Source organism: Macrobrachium nipponense, chromosome 9 (assembly GCF_015104395.2).
Source record: "Macrobrachium nipponense isolate FS-2020 chromosome 9, ASM1510439v2, whole genome shotgun sequence".
Taxonomy (NCBI): Eukaryota; Metazoa; Arthropoda; class Malacostraca; order Decapoda; family Palaemonidae; genus Macrobrachium; species Macrobrachium nipponense.
Genome location: NC_061110.1, coordinates 39,488,172 through 39,507,579, shown reverse-complemented (window position 1 = coordinate 39,507,579; position 19,408 = coordinate 39,488,172). Strand labels below are relative to the sequence as shown.

Genomic DNA, 19,408 nt, shown 5'->3' with positions numbered 1-19,408 from the left:
GAAAGTTATACTTACTAAATTCAAGTTTGTCATTCTAAACTTACCCTATGATGAAAAGTTTTTAGGAATTCCTAGAATTCTAAAATTTTTAACATAAATGTTGTTTTCAGAAATATTAATGTTATGAGTTTAATATTAAAAAAATTCTCCTAAAGATCTTCCCGTCTGCATATATGAAATTCTTTGTAAAAAGTGTGATAGTGTATTACGGAAAATCTCTTTCACAACGACTCAAACAGCACCAATGTTCTGTGAGAACTGGACATATAACGAATGCATTATGCGTATATATGAGAGATTAAGATCATACTATAAACTGGAATCAAGCAAGAGCCGTAGTCCCATGTAATGCCACAGTTAAAATGAATATCATTGAATCTTGTTTCTTAATCCGTTTGTTTACCTGATAACTTTCTTTCCAACTGTATTTCATTCATTCCTTGGCAGTGTCTTAGTAAAGACGAAAGCACTTGGATCTCTGCTTATTATTTTCCTGTGGTATTCACTAGTTTAATGAAGTCACGTGCATCTCCTGTGATTTTTAACAAGCAATATATGTAATATATATTATATATATATATATATATATATATATATATAATATATATATATATATATATTATATATATATATATGTGTGTGTGTGTGTGTGTGTGTGTATATTATATATATATATATATATAATATAGATATATATATATATATATATTATATATATATATATATAATATATATATATATATATATATATATATATATATATATATATATAAATATATATCATATATAATGACAGCGGGCAGACAGCTACACATTCCAACAGGGGTTCAGTACCATTCGTTTTCGCATGTTGTGCCCTGACGATACGTGAATAAACAACACGTGAAAGTGCTTGGTAATGAACTTCTGCCTGTCATTATCTTGAGCCATTTGCTTATATACTGAATTCACGTGCATCTACTGTGACTTTTTAAGCATATATATATATATATATATATATATATATATATATATATATATATATATATATATATAATATGTACATATATGCATATGTGGGTGTATGTGTGTGCGTGCACACATGTATGTATGTATGTATGCATGTTCTTGTAATTAGATTTCATTTTTGTTATACAGCCAAACTAGACAGATGTTGGTCTTTTCTTTTAAATGCTCATGCATCATTCTTATGGTGAATTTTACGTTGATATTTCTCCGTCCATTGCAGTCGATTTCATAGGCTATCATCTCACACTGCCATTTAAGAATGAGGGGCGTCATGAGCGCGAGGTGAGGAGAATCAGAGCCGGGGACCCGGGTTGTGGGGAGAGAGAGAGAGAGGCGGGGGGGGGGGGGGGGGGGGGGGGGGGGGGGGGGGGGGGGGGGGGGGGGGGGGGGGGGGGGGGGGGGGGGGGGGGGGGGGGGGGGGTGGGGGGGGGGGGGGGGGGGGGGGGGGGGGATATATGTTGCGAAAGGAAGGTTATCACAAGCTTGCGTGATAACAGCATTGAGACTAAATCCGACAGCCGCCTCGAACAAAGGGCGGATTGTCGTTCAGGGGTGTAGGTAGATAAAGCCGGATGTTATCTACCCTTTTTCACTCATATCTAAATCAGGTCATCCCTGTAGTGCCGCCAGTGCGACTCACACGGGTGTTACTTACGGTTCTTTGCAGCGTCCCTTCGGCCCCAAACTGCAGCCCCTCTCATTCCTCTGCTAACAATTGATTCATAGTGAAAATGCTTTGAGGTTTCCCTCATGTCCTTTTTACTGTCAATTTTCCCTCAGTCCTTTTTACTGTCAATTTTCGTTTCAACGCTGAGTGACCTTCCTTTCGCAACAGATACCAGGTCCCGATCCCCGGCTCTGATTCTCCTCACCTCGCGCTCATGACCTTTGGCATAAATTCTATATTCTATCTATCTGATTATCTATCTACATCAGGTACTTTATAGAAAAATGAGCGATATATGTCGCATAAATCCCCCAGGTGAATCTTGTGACTGACGATGGCCTTTTGCGAGGTCAAAAAAATGCATATTGAAGGATAGACTAATGAAACATACCCTCCTGATGCAGTAAAAAAAACTGTCGACAGTGCTAGAATCTCTATAACTGTGCAGCAGAAAGAAACAATTGGTACCAAGGTAATATGTTAATGAAAGTTTATTAGTTGCAACTAATAGTTACAATGGTTTAGAGAGCTATTTAAATTTTTTACACATTGCAATTTTTTGTGTTTTGTGTTTGTTTCATTTAAAGTGATTTCTTGTGCCATTATTTTCCATTTTTCTTTAATTGAAGTGATTTTTTGTGCATTCATCATTTTTTCTTATTAAAAAGTGTGTTTTTTATTTTATATTCTGTGTGATCAATGCTTTTTACAATTTTGGTATTTTCCACATTTTTCTGTGTTTTCATTTGCATTCACAATTTAATTAACTTTATGGTTTTTAATAATTAATCGTTGCACATTTAATTGAATTTAACATTTTAGAATTAATTTGCATTTACTTAGAATTCTGTTCAAGTTTTAGTATTGTTTAGCACTTGTGAATTGATTTCCAAATGTTAATTATTGCCTAACGTGAATTAATTTCCAAATTTTAATTATTGCCTAACACTTTTGAATTTTGATTGAATTAATTTTCTTGAATTTTGTGATAGATTAATTTTGATTTAATTTTACTTAATTAATTCAAGAATTAATTCAACTTTGCTTTGTTTTCAAGTAACGGTAAATTTCCCTGATATTGTGAATTTCACTAATAAATTTTGAGTTTAATAATAAATTTTTGCATTTAAAATTTTTATAAGCGTTTTCTTTTTTACCAGTATACGTAAGTAATTATATGATTTTTTTAGATAAAAACATAGAGTGGCAATTGAGCTGTTTTCCTTCAATTAGCTGAAGTGAGTTAGAACCAGGGAAGTACTTAGACTTCTGAAATCAGGGAAATACTTAGACTTTTAAAGTTGTTGATGGAGAGATGCCCTTCAATTAATTTGATTACATATAAGATTACCTCACACCTGTTTTAATGAACTTAGTCTGATTTTCTGCAATACTTGCAAGTTGTTTAAAGGATTACTGTTGCCTTTAGAGTATTCATTCGTATTTTACTTGTGATGAAGGTCCAGGTGTCTGGCTATTGTGAGGTACTCATTTAATGATTGGTAAGTGTTGTAACCAGATATGGGATGTTGGTTTACCATTAATGTTGTTTGAAGTTAGGAGTTCTTTTCAAGAAAGTATGGGTTGTTCACCTAATGAAATGATTTTTGAAGAGAAGTTAGAGGACCGTTGAAAATTCTCGCAGAAACTTGGGGAGAAAATCAAGAGGAAATCCAAGGAGAGTGTGTGAAGAACTTAAGGAAAAGGTTGAAAGAGATTAGAAAATTCTCTTACGAAAATTTGAAAGTGAGTCAAGAGAAAATGAAAAGGAGATATGATGCTAAGACTAAGCTAAGAAGTTTTAGTGTTGGTCAACAAGTGTTAGTGTTCTTACCTGTCAAGAGATTTCTCCTCACTAATAAATTTCAAATGTCCTTACAAGATAAATGAGAAGTTGAGTGATAGAACTTATGTGACTGAAACACCAGAAAGAAGAAGAAGACAAAGGAAGATGCATGTGAACCTCTTGAAACCTTATTTCTCAGAAACTAAAACTGAAACTGTGTCAATAACACAAACAACTTCATCTGCAGAAGACGATGATGGCTACGAATTGGGAGCTGAAAACAAGATGAATAATTCTTCAATTTTGGAAAATTTGGAGGATAAATTGAAACATCTGAGTGCTGAACAAGTTGAAGACCTAAGCGAAGTAATTAGAAGTTTTCCAGAAATTTTTGCAGATGTACCTAGGCGTACTGATCTGACCAAGCATGAGATCAAGATTCAAGAAGATGGAAGACCTTTCAAGCAAAGAGCCTATCGCTTACCGCCGTATCATCAAGATGTTTTGAAGAAAGAAGTTGAGTATTTGCTGCAACATGGATTAGCAGAACCCGGTTCAAGTCACTTCAGTTCTCCATGTGTGTTAGTGAAGAAACCGATGGTTCATTTAGGATGTGTACTGATTATAGGAAACTGAATTTTATCGGTGTGACTGAACTGACAATTATCCTTTTCCTCTTATAGATCAGTTACTTGATAATATTGGGCAAGCCAAGTTTGTTTCCAAGATAGACTTGTTGAAAGGATATTATCAAATTCCCTTAGATGAGAATGCAAAGTTGCTGTCAGATTTTATTACACATTTTGGACTATATCAGTATATTGTTCTGCTGTTTGGTCTGATGAATGCACCTGCAACATTTCAACGAGTGATGGATCAACTACTAGGATCGATAGAAGGAGTAGGTGTATACTTGGATGACATAGTGATTTACTCTACAACGTGGGAAGAACATCTGAAGGTATCCGTAAGGCTACCCCACCTACTACCAGGAAAAATCTACAGAGATTTTTATGCATGGCTGGATTCTATCGTCGTTTCTGCCCAAATTTCTCAGCTGTAGTAGCTCCCTTGACAGACTTAACTAGTCCCAAAGCTAAGTTTGTTTGGACTCCAGAATATCAAGAATCCTTTGAGAAAGTAAAAGCCATTTTAACTTCAAGACCAGTACTTCAAGCTCCAGACTTTAACAAGAAATTTGTGATACAAGTTGATGCTTATGACTGCTTGGCCATATGGGAGCGGTATCTTTACTTCAATAAGATGAAAATAATATCTACCATCCTGTGTGCTTCATGTCTTCAAAACTGAAAAAAACATCAGAAAGTATACATGACAATTGAGAAGGAAACTTTAGCCTTAATCACAGCATTGAACAAATTTGAAGTGTATGTGAACAGACCTAGGAATGAAGAAATTTTAGTGTTGTCTGATCACAATCCACTATCATTTATCCAGCGAATGAAAAATCATAATCAAAGACTGACCAGGTGGTCTTTGTGCTTGCAACAGTATAACTTAAGAGTGCAGCACATTAGTGGCAAAAACAATGTAGTTGCTGATTATTTCTCCTGTTGCGAATTGTTGGATTCAGCACTGCGATAAACAATCACCTAGGGGAGGTATATTATATGTTGCTACTTTATTAACGCATATATCTTCTCCAAGACTGTATGAAATGTTATGTATAGAGTTTTGCAACATTTTTCAGATTCCTTAGCTAGCTTAGAGTTATAGGATGTCTTTAAATGTATGTTCAGATTCTGCATAACATAATTTAAAAGTATATAACGTAGAATGTAAAGAAAGAGAGAGATTAACTTTGTCCATTCGAAGCTAGAGTTGTCTCCCTATTATGTCAACGCCTTGCGATAAGAGACCCCGAAGTGTCTGCTTTGCTTTCCTAACCTGTCAACACTTTTGAATGGAGATCTCTGTTGTACTTTGGATTCCTGTCATCACGTCTGTTAGGAACTTTTGCTTCGATCGAGTAAGTCTTTGTTGAGCATAATACGTACATGACTCGTCTCAGACGTGTACTTCTTTGTTAATAACCACGTGTAGATTTAATTATTTTTCTGTAAAGTTACGTCATATTAGAAGCTTCTAGAAAGATTGCATCATCTTTCGCATGCCTAAAACGCTTTGTGCCAGATCCACTGTCCAGTTTCCATAAGAAAGCTTTCATTACAGATTTTGAATCCCTGGCATTCAGACATCTCTCTCTCTCTCTCTCTCTCTCTCTCTCTCTCTCTCTCTCTCTCTCTCTCTCTCTCTCGCACGTCGCTTTTGATTTCACATTAACGTAACTATCTGAATGGTCACTTGTAACATTTAGATTTCAGATTTGAGATTTCTTAGTTATTCAGTATTATTTAGTGTTTTTTGTGGAATCTGAACGAACAATGTACAAGTGTGTAATGGCACCTTTTATTTTCATTTGAGAGATATTGTGGGGTGAAATTGTGAAACAAGCTGCAGCAGAAAGGAATTGGTACCAAGGTAAAGTGTGTCATATTTTTATTTGTTGCAACTAATATTTACAATGGTTTGAGTGAAACGATTTCAATTTTTACACATTGCAATTTTTTATGTTTTGTGAGTGTTTCATTTGAAGTGATTTTTTGTGTGTGCATTTATTCATTTTTTCTTATTGAAGTTTGTGTTTTTATTTTATATTCTGTGTGATTAGTGCTTGTTACAATTTTGGTATTTTCCACATTTTTCTGTGTTTTCATTTGCATTCACGATTAATTAACTTAATTGTTTTCATTAATTAATCCTTGCACATGTAATTGAATTTGCATTTACTTAGAATTCTTTTCAAGTTTCATTGTTGTTTAACTCTTGTGAATTAATTTCCAAATCTTAATTATTGCCTAACACTTTTGAATTTTGATTGAATTAATTTTCTTGAATTTTGTAGTAAATTAATTTTGATTTAATTTTACTTAATTGATTCAAGAATTAATTAAACTTTGCTTAGTTTTCAAGTAACATTAATTTTCTCTGATATTGTGAATTTCACTTATAAATTTTCTAGTACACCAGTGTATAAATATGATTATATTTATGTTAGGTAGAAATATAGGGTGGTAATTGAGCTGTTTTCTTCAATTTACTTGAAGTGAGTTAGAACCAGAGAGGTACTTAGACTTCTGAAATCAGGGAAATACTTAGACTTTTAAAGTTGTTGATGGAGTGATGCCTTTTAATTAATTTAGTTTCTTACAAGATTACCTCGCACCTGTTTTGATGAACTTAGTCTGATTTTCTACAATACTGGTAAGTTGTTAAAGGATCACTGTTGCCTTTAGAGTATTCAGTCGTTTAGTACCTGTGATGAGGGTTCAGATGTCTGGCTGTTGTGAGGTAACAATTAATGACTGGTAAGTATAGTAACCAGAAACTTGGCACTTTGTCACAATATATATATATATATATATATATATATATATATATATATATATATATATATATATATATATATATATATATAATATATATATATATATATATACACCTACTGCAAATAAAGTAATCAATATGTGTAGGCCCCGTTGGGGAGTAGTGCCGTCAGTCACGCGTTGCACTGTAGGTATTACATAAGTGTTTTTGCAGCGTCCCTTTGGGCCCTAGCTGCAATCTCTTTCATTTTCTTTACTGTACCTCTATTCATATTCTCTTTCTTCCAATAGACTGTTCAGCCAATCTAAAATTTGTTTCATACTACAACTGCGAGATTTTCCTTCTGTTATACTTTTAAAACCTTACTGTAAATTTCCCTTCAAGCGCTGAATGACCTCATAGGTCCCAGCGCTTGGCCTAAATTCCATATACTATTCTAGCCATTCAACATGTGTAGGTGTTTGGTCACTCTATATATAATAGTGATATCTTTATTCATTCATTTTTTTTTCACAGACTCTAAACAGATCGCTCCGCTATGAATCTGAACATCGGCTACTTGAGGAGCCCGCAGGGGATTCTGAAAATAGTTGAGATAGTAAGTATTGAGGGTTCTTGATTACGCCATCCCTAAATCACTTTATTTTCTCGGCATTGCTAATCAGATTGTTTTGTTCAACAAAATACACGCATATGTAAATACATATACATATCTTTTGCTATTATACACGTGTTTATAGGGAACAGTACCTACTCATCGCCATCTTGAAAATTCAAGATGGCGATGAGTAGGTACACGACATTGCCCTAAAGAATGCCACTGTATGTGCGTGTGTGTGTGTGTGTAAAACATGCATATGAGTGTTGTGGTCCTAGTCTTCCAAATGCACAATTCTTATTAGATACTGAAATATAAGTGGTCTTTATTATTTCAGGACAAGTTTACTGATCCGTATCTTTTCTTATTCCTAAGGATAAAGAAAAAGTTCCAAGGTAAAAGTTCAAAATTATTGATCCTCATGCTCAGCAGTTTTGGCATCAGGGCCTGGCTGTCATCAGGTCTCTGGCGATTCTACAACGAAACTACAATTCTTTCTGTATGCTAAGTGTGACGTCGCACGAGATAGGTAAAATTAAAAAAAGATAAAAAGAACCAAAAGAAATGAGTAAAAAATGCGTAGAAGATTTTTTTCGACGTGATCGAGTTTTCTGTACAGCATATAATGAAGGCCACCGAACATAGAGCTATCCTTCAGTAGTCTAGGTATAATGCTGCATTAGCCGCGGCCCATGAAACTTTAACTATGGCTCGGTAGTGACCTGACCTATATTGTTGCCAGACGCACGATCATGGCTAACTTTAACCTTAAATAGAATAAAAAACTACTGAGGCTAGAGGGCGGTAATTAGGTATGTTTGATGATTTGAGGGTGGATGATCAAATTACCAATTTGCAGCCCTCTAGCCCCAGTGGCTTTTAAGATTTGAGGCAGAAAAAAGTATGGACAGAAAAAATTGCTGACAGACAGACAAAGCTGGCACAATAGTTTCCTTTTCAGAAAACTAAAAATTGTGAATATGATGTCAGTGACTTAGATCAAACTGGTTTTCAGTGTCGGGTCAGACTTCATTCCGTGGAAGAGAGCAGTGCTGTGGTGACTAACCAAGTGTTCTCTGTCTTCAGACTCTCACCGAATCCAGTTTTACGAAGTTCAATGTCAGATCGCCCACATCTGTCTCGAATTACCACCATTCTCTACTGATTAACAGTCTTTATTTATATTATTACCTTTGAATCTGAACTCTTAATTGTTTAACCATAATTGCCACTGTGCGACTTTGTAGGCTCCTTGAAGCGTTCCCATTCCTTCGACAGCAACCATGAGTTGTTAAGAAGTGAAAAAGCTTTCTGCAAAGGGGAAAATATATGGAGCATCATAGCGAAAATTTTTGGGTTTTCTGTAAATGAAAAATATTCTGCCGGATTTCTGGAGGCATGGGACGCAAACTCACTCTACTGCATCTGATAAGCAACTGCAGATCTGGTCATGGAGCTGATGGTTTTATACAGTATTATAAGTTGTACAGAAGACTCGATGTTATATTTACCTCAGGACTTAACCTTGAGAGATAAGATCAATTCGAGAAACTGAAAGGTGCTGTCAGACAATAGATACTTCAATTGCATTAGATTTCAATGGATATATATATATATATATATATATATATATATATATATATATATATATATATATATATGTATATATATATATATATAATATATATATATATATATATATATATATATATATATATATATATTTATATATATAAAGGTTTCTTGCCACGAAGGAAAAATGGCCTCAGTAAAGGGTCCGACCAGGACCGAAAGTACTTGGCTATCTCGCTTTTTCATTTTTTCCTTCGTGGCAAAAAACCTTTATTTATACATAGCATCACGTTTTATATACTTCGTGATCAAGTTATTCTACATATATATATATATATATATATATATATATATATATATATATATATATATATATATATATATATATATATATATATATATATATGTGTGTGTGTATATATATTATATATTATTATATATTGATACTTTTAAAATGCATATTTCCCCTCTTTGACTGTATAAAATGTTATGTAGAATTGTGCAACATTTTTCCAGATTCCTAGCTAGCTTGGAGATAGGATGTTTTAAATGTGTGTTCAGATTTCACATAACATAATATAAAAGAATATATATATATATATGTAGAATGTAGAAAGAGAGAGAATAACTTTGTCCGTTCAAAGCTAGAGTTGTTTTTCAAAATCGGTCAACACGTTTGATAAGCGAGCTCGAGCCTTCATTGTGCTTTGGGATTCTGTCATCATGTGTGATAAGGGACTTCTGCTTCGATCGATCGAGTCGAGTACGTGTCTTTTTTTAGCAGAATCGTCTGGTACGCGTATGTGTTTGACAAAGCCACGTGCAGATTACACATTTTGTATGTAAAGTTGCATAAGATTTGGAAGCTTCTAGAAGAATTATTGGCCAAAACGTTTTGTGTCATCCCCAGTTCAGCTTCTGTAAGGGAGAAGAATTTCATTAGATCTTAGATACTCGAGGCATTCACATCTCTCTCCCTCTCTCTCTCTCTCTCTCTCTCCCTCTCTTTCCATCGCATAGCACTTGATTTTAAAGTAACATAACGATTTCATACTTATTGAATGGTCACTCGTAATTTGTAAATTCCAGATTTGATATTTCTTAGAGTTTATTTAGTATTATTTAGTGTTATTGTGGAATCTGAACAAACGTTGTTGTAACGGCACCTGGTTTTGTGAAAGTGTGAAACAAGCTGTAGCAAGAAAGAAAGAAATTGGTATACCAAAAAGGTAAAGTGTGTTATATTTTTATTAGTTGCAACTAATAAGTGATAGGAACAGTGGTTAGGTAACAACTAGTAACTAATAACAGATGGTTACGAAGGTTTGGTAAAAACTGATAGTTACAATGTTTTGAGTGAAAAGATTTACACTTTTACACATTACAAATTTTTGTGTTTTGTGTTTGTTCATTTGAAGTGATTTTTATGTTTTGTGCATTTATTCGTTTTCTTATTGAAGTGTGTCTTTTTTATTTTGTGTTCTGTGTGATTGATACTTTTTAAATTTGGGTATTTTCCACATTTTTCTGTATTTTCATTTGCATTCACAATTTAATTGACTTAGTTATTTTCATTGCTTAATCATTGCACAATTAATTAAATTTAACACTTGTGAATTAATTTGCATTTACTTAGAATTCTTTTCAAGTTTTATTGATGTTTAGCACTTGTGATTTAATTTCAAATTTTCAATTATTGCCTAACACTTTTGAATATCAATTGAATTAATTTTCTTGAATTTTTTGATAAATTAATTTTCATTTAATTTTACTTAATTGATTCAAGAATTAATCAAACTTTATTTTGTTTGCAAGTAACAGTAATTTTCCCTGATATTGTGAATCTCACCTATAAATTTTGAGTTTAATAATAAATTTTTGTATTTAAAATTTTTATAAGTGTTTTCATTTCTAACCATTATATTTGCATTTGATTATATTTATGTTAGGTAGAAACATAGAATGGTAATTGATCTGCTTTCCTTCAATTAACTTGAAGTGACTTGGAACCAGGAAAGTACTTAGACTTCTGAAATCAGGGAAATACTTAGACTTTTAAAGTTGTTGATGGAGTGATGCCTTTGAATAATTTAATTACTTACAAGATTACCTCACACCTGTTTTGATAAACTTAGTCTGATTTTCTGCAATACTGGTAAGCTGTTAAAGGATCACTGTTGCCTTTAGAGTATTCAGTCGTTTAGTACCTGTGATGAGGATTCAGGTGTCTGGCTTTTGTGAGGTAACAATAAATGAATGGTAAGTGTAGTAACCAGATACTTGGCACTTCTTCACAATATATATATATATATATATATATATATATATATATATATATATATATATATATATATATATATATATATATGTATATATGTGTGTGTGTGTGTGTGTGTGCAGTATATAGTTGATAACCTCAAACACCTTTTAATTCCTAGAGTTCCTCATGTTTTTGGGACACGTTTATCACAAGCGATAAGCGTACCCCCCAAAAAAACATGAGGGATTCATTGATGTTAGTAATGAACACACACGCACACACGTAATATGTGTATATGAGTGATTACTTGTGTATTTCTGTATGTATACTTATGAGTAAAAATAGGAGTCTCTTTCCATATGTAAAACTTCTTTTCGTACAAGGCTTAACCTGTATCGATATTTGTAGGAAAGTTATTTATATTTCAGAAATACACGAAACAAACGAATAAACAAAGGAGCAGGTGTTGTGATACATTTTTTCGGGAATCATTTGATCTTAGCCGTGTAATTCGCTTTATGCACAACAAGCTCTCAAATGGTGATATTTCTCTTTTCCCTTACCAATTCATAAGCAGATTAAATCGTCAAACATGACGTTTTATTTTATGCATATGGCAGTGTAGACTGTAGAAGGACAAGGAAATGACTTGAGCATGAATGCGCCAAAGTAGCTCAGAGAACTAAGCAGGAACATGAGCATATTTCTAATTTCTTTTCTTTCTTATGTTCTTAATCAGGTTTTTGTCATCATCGCCTTCAGCATTTTCCGAGCTGGTAAAGTGGGTTTTCTGACTGTTGATGCCGTTCTCTTTACTTGTGGAGTTTTGGTTACGGCTCTGATCATCACGCCCTGCTGTTTGTTTCTTACATCATGGGAGCAACGGATATCCAGAAAACTATTCTGGTGAGTTATCGAGAGTCTGCGCCTTTCCTTCATTTTATATTTTGATTTACAGTTTTTGTACGAGGAAGCCATATTGCAGCTTCGTCTCATATCTCTGGAAGTATAAATACCTCTATATGAAGTACTGTCGGCCAAAAAACTGGTGGCAGAGTTTCATAATTTTTCGTTCACTGGCCTGACGCATGATTCATGCCTTATTTATCAATTTTTCTTTTCAAAGATGGAAGAAATCAAATGTAATGACGTTAAAAACAGTCACTGATATCTTTAGAACATTATGTTATGTTATTGTTTAAAACTATTTTCCATGTGGCAAAATGGACGTGAACGAAACGAAGTGATAAAAAACGTCATATCACAACCATAAATATACATTACCAAATAGATAGGAGAAACCTATCACTAGTAGTATCGCATAAACATAGTCCTTAAATTATCATTTCACTATTAAGTTGAAGGTAGTTGAACTATTCCATTTGTTAAATTTTACAGAAAACATTGGAATCTCACAAAATGCTATCAAATTAAAAAGAAGAAGAAAAGAAAACGATATCCTAACAGTGTGAACCAGGCGACCTCACTATTGCTTTTGATGTTATGTGCACGGGAATCTAATGTCAATGTGTCATTTATCGGTCTAAGGAACATCCCTCGATGAGCGAGAGACAATTATGGCACTGCATTCGGTATAAGTTCCTGTTGGAGAGATACCAAGAAAGCTTAATAAACAGGAGAGAATCATACATAGATGAATCAAATTGTTTAAAGAACGGCAAAATGTAGAACATGGGCCTAGAGGTGGAACACCTCGAAGCCCCACAAGAGAGCAAGTCAATACAGTAGTGTTAACGTTGCTGAGCAACATTCATTTGTGAATTTTGAATTCTAGTGCATCGTCACGACATTGCTGAACCAGGAATCAGGACTAGCTCTACGCTTATGACTGGTGTCTGATGAATACTTTAGATGGAGAGGAAGAGATTTTTAAATCTACACTTGAAATCTTTGATAGGTGTTTAATGAATAAGTCTAATGAATAAGCAAACTTATCTTTGTTGGATGAGAAATTCAGTTAGGCTTACTCTTTTTGTTTATTTTTTTATCGGTGGCCAGTGAATGCCACGGATAGTGAGGGAAACAGTTTCAATGATGCATGCATTTTTTTTTTTTTCAAAACGTAAAGAATACATTTTATTGGGAGATACTTTATCAAGATCGGCCTAATCCCAACATCACTCCTATACGCCACTTCCGCTCTCTTCTACATCTCAGGCGACTCGAGCCGACTTCTCGTTACGAACTCCATCGCGTGAAAGCATCAGTAATGATAACGGTTATTTTAAAATTCCCCGCACCGACAACGGACGCCTTAAAATGCATGTTTATAAATTATTTTCTGTTCAAAGAGACTTTATCTTTCATTCCCCAAAATATGTGCATACACTCGTGTTACACCCTGTAGCCGTCAAAGAGCAACCCTTGATTAAAGCAGTAGGTTTTTCTTGAGAAAAAAAAAAATATAAATAAAAACATGAAGTAGACTTAAACGAGAACGTCACCTTTCATATTTCTTATCCTTTCAGCTACTTATAATATGCTTATGGTGGTAGGTCTAGGTATACATGTGAAACTAATTTGAATTACTTTCTATTTAGAAGAATTGAATAGCTACAGAAAGATCAACCTAAGAAAGTTTTAGTGAAAGTAAGGCATTCTTAATGTATTCGCCAGTTTTGACTCCCACAGCTTTCCAACGTGTCCAAATAAAACAGGATGATATGCAGGGAATTCGATAAAAAATAAGACTGAATTATATTCGTTTGATTTTTTTATGATTGCTTTTTGACTTTGAATAGTTGGGTCTGAGTTAATTATGTTTAGACAGAGAGGAGGCTGTGTGAATCAAGTGTTTGTTATGACAGTTTTGTGACGAGTTGAAATGAAAGACAACATTTTATGTGGCATACAATACATGACTCAAGTGAAAGCTTATATCAGAACTGACAAAGGTTAGTGCAGTGCAGAGAGTGTTGAAGAAGTGTGGCATAGTAGGTAATTTGTTGTTGAGAACAATAAAAAGGTTAATGTTGGAAATGAAGTCTGCGTAAGAGTTTGTATGCGGTAATAACAATGGGGCTGAGATGAGGGTGCGTTAGGGCTCTGTGGCTATTGATTATCTTTATGGATGGAGTGATGTGAGGAGTCAGAGAATGGACAGTCGATGTGCGTGCAAGCATTGTGGAGTAAGAAAATGGGTTGTTAATGAAGTGTGAAATATCCGACATTCGCTGACAAAATAGTAGTACTTGATGATAGTGAAGAGAGACTGCAGAAACTGGTGAGAAACCCATAATGTGTTTGTAAAAAAAGAAAGTTGAACGTAGCATGAACAAGAATAAGGTTATGACTGTAGACTGGAACTGAGAGGAAGGAGTAGTAAATGTTGGTATGGATGGTAAGAGAATGGAAGCAGTAGATTCAAATATGTAATTGGTATAAGAGGTACTGACTGATGGTAGGAAGAAAAAAGAGGAGAGTCACTGGTTCATCAATAAAGGTGGTAGAATGTGTGCAAAAGATTGGGAGGAAACTTAGAGTTCTACGAAAGCCTAGGATGAAATTTATGAAGGCTTGATGAACTGACTTTCCTCTAGAACGGTGAATATCGGATATTGAATGGTTTGAAAGAAAGAAGGTAGAAACCGTAGAAATGAATGGTGCACTTATGTTTGTGGCTAAAGTAGAATAGAAAGGATGAAAATGCGGAGATACACAGGAATTGTGGAAAGCTTTATGTAGATGAGAAGAGGGATTATTGTGTTTTGGGTTTGCCCTGTCATTAGGAAAGAATGGAGGGTGAACAGATGATGAAAAGAGAATGCTATTCATAAGTGCTGGGAGAAGGGAGGACAGAAATTCTATGCAGAAATAGCCGCATAGATGGAGCGTAAGTGTGGCGAAAAAGATGGACTTATAGTGGACTGTATAATTATGCTCAACGTTGTTACTTGGTCAAAAACCGCTAAAAGCCTTACGTAACAACTCCACAAAACTCCCTTTGCGGTTTCTAAATTACGGGGAGATATCTCTCAACCCAATTCATTATTAACGAGGATAACACACCAATATCATTAATGAATAGTACAACAATTAAGTACTTTCACTTCTGAGCAGTCCTTGTAGACATGAACTTAGATCATAAATCGCTATACGAGGAACGACGAGAGGTACGCGCCTCTCTCTCTCTCTCTCTCTCTCTCTCTCTCTCTCTCTCTCTCTCTCTAAATGTTGCGAGTACTCAGGGTTGATTTTCAGACCTTAGAGGACCGCTGTGTTATATCGTTTCTAAAAGTTATTTGCATAACCTTTAAGTATGAACACAATAAAGGTTTATCAGATCAATTTATATTCACTATCCACAAAACTGAAACATAGGAAAAATGAGATAAAATCGAGGGATATTGAAACGCATTTGATAGATGTAAAGTTAAAATTAATTTAGTAACTAAAAGTTAAACATCAAAGAGTAATAACATGAAAGTGGCAAATGAAATTAATCACTCAAATGAAACAAATTACGACAAAATTCAAAGAATCAGGGCAATCGCCCTTTCTAAATCCACACACACACCACTACACAACACTAGATGACAGGTCACCTCAAAAAGTTGAGCCAAGAAGCTGTTCGTTCCGTCCTGCATTCGGGTTTTGTTGGGGAAAAGAGACAAGTCATACAATTACCACGAATGCAGAACTGACTTACAAGGTTTTCATGCACATAAAAAACTTTACAATAATTATCAAGTTCGTTGTCAAAAATAAATTCCAAACATAATAGTGTGCAACTTCAACATATTTATTAAATGTAGTGAATTAATTGGTGGCGTGTGTCAATACAATTTTGGGCAATATCACGCCCATACAGTGTACTACGCACATACGCATACACACCCCTAAAGGGGCACGCAAAGGAGCGATCAGAGGGGGGTACTACTACCCTTCCTTTCCCCTCCCGATCTTTTGACCCAATGACACCTTCAACTCTTACCATACGTGATATGGCAATACATTCACCAAGAGCAATTTCAAATATATAAGGACAAATGAATTATCATAAATAAAACAGTAATTATACTTTTTTTACTAAAACGTCTACTGACGTTTATGTCAAAAGACTTCGTCTTTGTGTAAAACCATCTTTTCGGTGCTAAGCGCACCAAAGATACTACTTACTAGAACATAGCAGAATCAGATAAAATAATGCTGAGTGTCATTCTCGAGTAGATGTGGTTCTTTCACCCTTATTATTATATCATGCAATATAGACGCACATATCTTTACAAAATATATGGGCATTCGAATGCATTTGGTTTTCACATGAATACAAATACAGTAACATAGTTCCTGTCTGTTGGCTACCTGACAGACGGTAATGCGCAGTGAAAATCAATCAATAATTCCTTATGAGACAGACACTAATAACTATAATAAAAGACAAATAGCATGGAAACAAGTGAATACACAAAAAACATTAGAAAATAAAATCGTTGTGAAAGGAATTCCTCACAGTAAGGGCCAGAGGCTGAATGCTAGTACAAGTCAATGTTTGGAGAGAGAGAGAGAGAGAGAGAGATAGAGAGAGAGAGAGAGTGTGTGTGTGTGTGTGTGTGTGTGTGGAGGGGTTAGACATGCTATCGGTTAGTTTTCTGTGTAGGTGTACCAAATGGCTGACATCGTGGAAGTTTACTGCAAAGGTGTCTATCCATACTTCAATAGTTTAACTGTGAGTGAGGCAGTGATGGTTGCCGCTTTGGGAAACAACGTAATGTCAGTAATGCCGGTGGAGCTCAGACAGAGGTCTCTTGTCTGATCTCCATGCGCATAGGAATGAAGTAGCCGGAGACAACCCTTGGCCTCTGACTGGCTGACTGTTGCAACTATATTCTCTTGAAAGTTGGATCGAGACCTCACACTTTCGAAGAGTATTTTCTTGGAATATTTCCTTTGGCTGTCAGGCACTAAGATGGGAAAAAACATATTCGAGAAGTCAAGCGAGGAGGGAATTTAGGAATGCCATAAGGATCTTGTGTTCAGTAGATATTGCTACCATATAGAACTAGTTGCCAGTTACGAAGAATGGTGTATATGCAACAAGGGATGCAGGTAAAAAAAGCCATATGAAAAAAGTCACGATAATCTTTCCTAGTTAGTGACCCCCAAGGGTTTTTACCCGGTATATAGCCACCTTTAGTACAAGCCCTTGGGATTTCCGTATAAACATAAACAAAAGACTGTAAATATCATAAACCTAATGACACCCAAGAAATATTGTGAATTTTTCCCCCGTGTCTTTATTACTGGTCACCTTGAATTTAATGTGACGTTTTTCCTGTGACTTTCTTCCTGTGGATTTTTTTTTTTTTTTTGTGACTTTACTTCCGTCCACCGCAGCGAATTAGTGGTGTTTGTGTTTTGCGTCACAATATTATGCGTGACGAGTTTTTTCTTATTTAACTAAATATGTCCATAAAAAATATAACTTCCATATTGCTAATATCACCTTTCTTGTTTGTTTTTTTCTCCATACCAGGAAATGTCCTTGAACTTCCTGCTATTCTTGTTTCTGCTGACGGCAGGATCTTTGACTATAAACGTGAATACTAAGTACTACTTCAGTGGGGAATATAGCAGATCAGGTTCTATGGCGATGGGAAGTTTCTGCATTTTGGCTTCCGTCGCCTACCTCGGTGATTTTATTCTCTCGGTGATGAATTTCAAGGAACAATAAACCTGACATCATCAAGTCTTCTTTGTACAAAAGAGAAAGGCAAATATCAGGTCTTCCCTTGTATGAGGAGCTCGTAGAACAGATGGACCCCTTCGGAATTGTCAGCATCACCCCTTGATCGTCACCCTCAATAGAAAGCAGGCGAGGGAAAACGCGTAGTATACTCCTTCAGTCAGTCTTAAATATAAAAATCCCACTGAGCCAATTTCTTTAACTTATCGAGGTATGCTGTGGGTTAATAAAGGTCAAAGAACAATGTTTATATAATCTTAGATTTGTGCAGACAATATTTTTGCAATACGTTTTTCAGAAATTAATAATGATGGGGAAAAACGCTGTTTTTAAGATAACCTTTATGGTATTGTGGTATGCATTTCCAATCTATGATAAGTACTAATTTCGTTCTAGAAAAGTGTTAGATAAATGGAAATAAAGAGGTAACTCGAAAGGTAATCATGACTTTTCTTTTACTTCAGACTTTAGAAGTAAGTTTTTCTATTGGTGCTTTCATGTTAGTGAAAAAGTTTCATAAAATTGGTATATTTATTTGTTTATCGTATAAAAATTCCCTAATAAAATGACATGTCTTTTCTAATGTCTAACTTTAGACCAAGATTCTTTTTCCCAATCCCTTACGAATTGCGGTTTGTTTTATCAGTTGTGTTTTTTCGCTTTTTATTTCAATAATCTGGTTCATTTCCAGATAACTTCCACCGTAAATAGGACATTGTTTGAAAAAAGGCAAGTCTATCTTAGTTTAACCAGACCACTGAGCTGATTAACAGCTCTCCTAGGGCTGGCCCGATGGATTAAATTTGTATTTACATGGCTAGGAACAAATTGGTTACTTAGCGACGGGACCTACAGCTTATTGTGGGTTCCGAACCACATTACATCTAGAAATTGATTTCTAATCACCAGAAATACTTTCCTCTGATTCCACGTTGGCAGAGCCGGGAATCGAACTCACGACTATCGAATCGGTATGGGAACACGTTAACCACTCGTCCAACGAGGAGCTAATTGTTTGCAGACTTCACAAAAACAACCCCCTGAAGTGAACAGAGCAAACTGCCCGCCTTTTAGTCAACAACTGAAAATGTGAACAATGGGAATGAGGACATTCACGGGGAAATCCTAAACAAAGGAAGGCTACAGTGAAATCATGGGAAAAATGCAGTAATGATGACCAATGGATATCGTAACGGTGGATGTCGTTGCACTGTTATAGGCCAAAAAGGGCAGACAAAAAGTAAGGTATAATTATAACCAGTGATACCATAAAAACTGTAAACAAGAAAGCAGCAGTAGTTTGTCAGGGGCCAAAATGACGCAAAAGAGTCAAGCGAAACATCAACATCAGATGCACAGAATGGAACTGTAAGGAACGCGTCGACATAGATTAAGTGAAAAAT

General features: G+C 35.1%; 1 pseudogene; it reads left to right on the top strand.

The window, feature by feature from the left end:
* Positions 1 to 18,446, top strand: part of LOC135218519 (uncharacterized) — a 24,397-nt pseudogene extending 5,951 nt beyond the window's left edge.
* Positions 18,447 to 19,408: the final 962 nt, after the last annotated feature.